This window comes from Helianthus annuus, chromosome 3 (genome assembly GCF_002127325.2).
Source record: "Helianthus annuus cultivar XRQ/B chromosome 3, HanXRQr2.0-SUNRISE, whole genome shotgun sequence".
Classification (NCBI taxonomy): Eukaryota; Viridiplantae; Streptophyta; class Magnoliopsida; order Asterales; family Asteraceae; genus Helianthus; species Helianthus annuus.
In genome coordinates this window covers 77,761,662-77,765,457 of record NC_035435.2, presented here as the reverse complement: position 1 = coordinate 77,765,457, position 3,796 = coordinate 77,761,662, and positions in this window count along the sequence as shown.

The following is a 3,796-nucleotide window of genomic DNA, read 5'->3' as shown; positions in this document are numbered from 1 at the left end:
TGCAAAAATGTATAAGTCCAAAATTGAATGATTTAAATAACAGTATGTCATGTAATACAATACAAGCACTTATATATAGGAAGTACCAGCGGCGTATCCACCATGCTTGTAGCATACTACACACATATCGTTACTTAAGTCACTTAAACAAACCACCAAAGCATATAGTTCATGTTCAAACCAATCATCAAATGTTCTTGTCTAAACCATTGTCAATGTTTAAAACCCAAAATGTAGTCATGTAGTTAAGTGTAAACAAAAGTTATGTATGGTAAGTAACAAAATGAGAATACTTAACCATAAGTAAAAAGGAACAAAACAAAGTATTTTGAATAAATCAAAAAGTTATGTTTTGCCAAGTAAAAGCTTGTTTTATTGATACAAACATTTATGTGGTAAGTTAACGCATTACATTCAAGCCTTGAGACAGCAGGATAACCTTAGAGTAAAGGTTACAAAGTAAAATGTTTTCGAATTCAGTCATTCCTTTCATCCAAACCAACCCAGGATGTCAGGAACGGGATTTGTCAAGTCCTATGGTACCATTACTTACTACCGAGCGGCGTAGCTAATGTTAATGAATGTAGTAAAGAACCGTTTATGCAAACCAAATGTCATACCAAATGTAAACAAGTTATGTGAAGACAATGTACTAAGTATGCTAAGTAAACATACAAAGCAGAAAAGTCATGTAAAACAATGTGCTAATATGCCATGTAAACATATATCGCAAAGTAATGTAATGTAAATCAATGTGCTAGCATGTCAAGTAAACATACATAGCAAAACATAATGCAATCATGTACTAATAGTGTACTCAAGAACATAGCAAGCATATGATGTGAAAACAAGAAAACACGAAAGTAACAAGTAGGCACATGTGTTTCACCCCAAAATGTTTGGAAAACAGTAAAAGAGGGGTCTATGTACTCACTTGAGATTGCTTAGAAGTCGTAGGATAACCACCAAGCAATGCTAGAAGATCACGGAATCAAACGGCACCTATATAGGTATCTATATTAATAAACGGACCTATCGGAGGATCGGGTAGTACGAGGGTTCGTAAACCAAATAGGTAGGGGAACTTATGTAACATGGCTTAACAAATCCTACGTACTAAAACGAAACCTATCCTAAGTGCTTTTGACCCGTTACGACCCGTTTAGGTAGCTTATGCTACTTTAACGCGTCGTTTGCGTAAAACGCGTTCGGAAAGCCTAACTAGTCCTATGACAAGTAAGATATGCCTTAACATGCTTAATATTGTTGCTAAATCAGTTTAGATGTCAAAAATTAAGTTACATATGCTAAAAATGAATTTCGGCGCAAAAAGGGTATTTTGGTAATTTACCTAAGGCATAAGAACTACTTTTCATACAACTACTTAAACATCGTGACCATAAGGTATAACCTCGGAAGGTTATTCCCTACACAATTATGGTCACCTAAAATGTTTGGTCGGATCCTAATGATCGACCAAATGGGTCGGGTTCGTAAGCATAAGCGATTGATTAGATCGCTTACCTTTACGACCCTAAACAAGCACAAATCTAAAAGCGACGAGCTAAACATGCTAGAACATGTTTAGTAATGTTAGAAAACAGGTTTGGTATTAAAACAAACGGTTTTAATACCCTAGAGTAGTTTGGTTACAAAATACGCGAGAAAACGCATTTTGGCCGAAACTACGACTCGTCACTGAGCCTAGATAACGTGGTAATCAGTAGGTATAGTCACTAGGGACTATAACCATCGTGATTACGCTCACGTTATGAAGTTCAAACGAACTTCGCATTGACCATAAACTGGTCAATGCAGAAAGTCAAACGCAGTTTGACTTTAACGCTAAAACGAACGAAAAACGCGAAAGAATACTTACAGAAGGTCCCCGCAAGATTGATTTCCGAGTATTTCTCAGGTATGAAGTGTTTATAACTCCAACTTAGAGAAAATCTCAGAATCAAGTGGGTTTGAATGAAGTTGGGGTTGGGTATTTATAGGAAAGGCACAACCGTTAGGATCGTTTCTCGATAATCGAGCTTCAATCTTGGCCATACAAGTGGGCACATGGTTTTGCCATACAAGGGGTACCCAAATACCAGCCCATAGAATCAAAATCAGGGGTTAAAAACCTTGGAGGATGACATAAAGGCCAGGTTCAATGTTTCTGCATTCTGCTGGTCTGAAGGTGGCTTACGGACCGTATGAGGTCCCTTACGGTCCGTAAGGACCTCTGGTGCTGGCAGAAACTTTCACAAAATGGCAGAACAGGCCCCTGTGACTCCGAACTTGGTTTTTGATGCGTTTTGGCACGTTTAAACCCCGTTAACCCCATTTTAAGGATCTAAAATGAAGTTAAAGTATAGGGAACTTGAAACATGCTCAAAAATATGCCAGATGTCGGTTCGTTTGGCCGTACGATTGCGTTGTTCGGTTAATTACGACGGAAGTCGTAACGGACGCAAAAACGGTCCAAATTGCGCGACGAATGGATTTTTGACAAGCTAATCACTAAAACATAATATTTTAATGATTACATAAATTTTTGGATGTCCGGATGTATTCAGAACGTAACTTATGCGTGAAAATGCAAACTTATGCACTTTTTGACGCTTTTAGTCCCTGAATGACCCAAAAGTTTATTTTAGCACACCGAACCCCTCAAAGCTTATTTCGAAGCTATGTAAAGGATATTTAGGGTGTGTTTAACTTATGATAATGTTCCGGAATGTTCGTTACTGTTCAAATCGGCATACTTTCGCAGTTTGTCAATTTTAGTCCCTGTAAGCGAATAGACTAGATTTTGCCATACCAAAGCCTTCAAAACTTATTTCTAAGTTATGTAAAGGTTATTTAAGGTATGTTAAGCATAAATTGATGTTCCGGAGTATTTGTCGCATTAAACTGACTATTTTTACGCACCAGTTTGCGTATAATTCTCCAGAAAGCGATATAGAGTTTGAAATCGAATAAAAGTCAAAACATGAAAAACATCAAACATAAACAAACAAACATAGGGATCAAATAACTTTATTTCATTGATAACTGAACTGTTTACAATGATTACAAGCACAGATGTCACATTACCTATGATCTGGACATTTTTGACTCCTGATTTTCTTAATGTATTTTAACATAGTTGAATTTGTCCTTTTTAGGAACTCAACCTGTTTTCAACACATAAGATCTGAATGACTAAAGTTTTAATTTCCATCTTTTATGTTATCAAAAACACTAATGTTTTTAAGAACATAAGTTTTTGTTAATCTGAGGTTCATACTTTAGCATTTAGTGAAAACATCACAAATATCAAAACAACAATTGAAATCAATTTGAAAATATTGAACGATCCCATAATTTATCAGATATTTTACATATCTGAAAACTATGAGTGATTGTGCATGATATCACTTGTTGCGTGAAATTTGTGTGTCATATGACATCTTGGTTGTTTTACAGAGTTTCTAAATAACCATTTTGATCATGATTCACTTGTTACTCTGTTTTTCAACTGAATACAACCAACCTCAATATCAATGAATTGTGAGCTGAACTGTTATGTGAAATTGATTGTTAGATCGAATTTGACTGTCCAAGCTCTGATACCAATTGTTAAGATCCGAGGCTCTCATGATTGTGCTTGTTTGTATGAATTGAACATTCAGAGTATATGAAATGATGTAAAGTGCAGCGGAGATGAATACAAACTTTGTTAAACACAATCAAAGGAGAATATAGTTTGATAAACAACTGCTTTTTCATAAAATCGAAAGATTACATTAAAAGCAAAAGATTA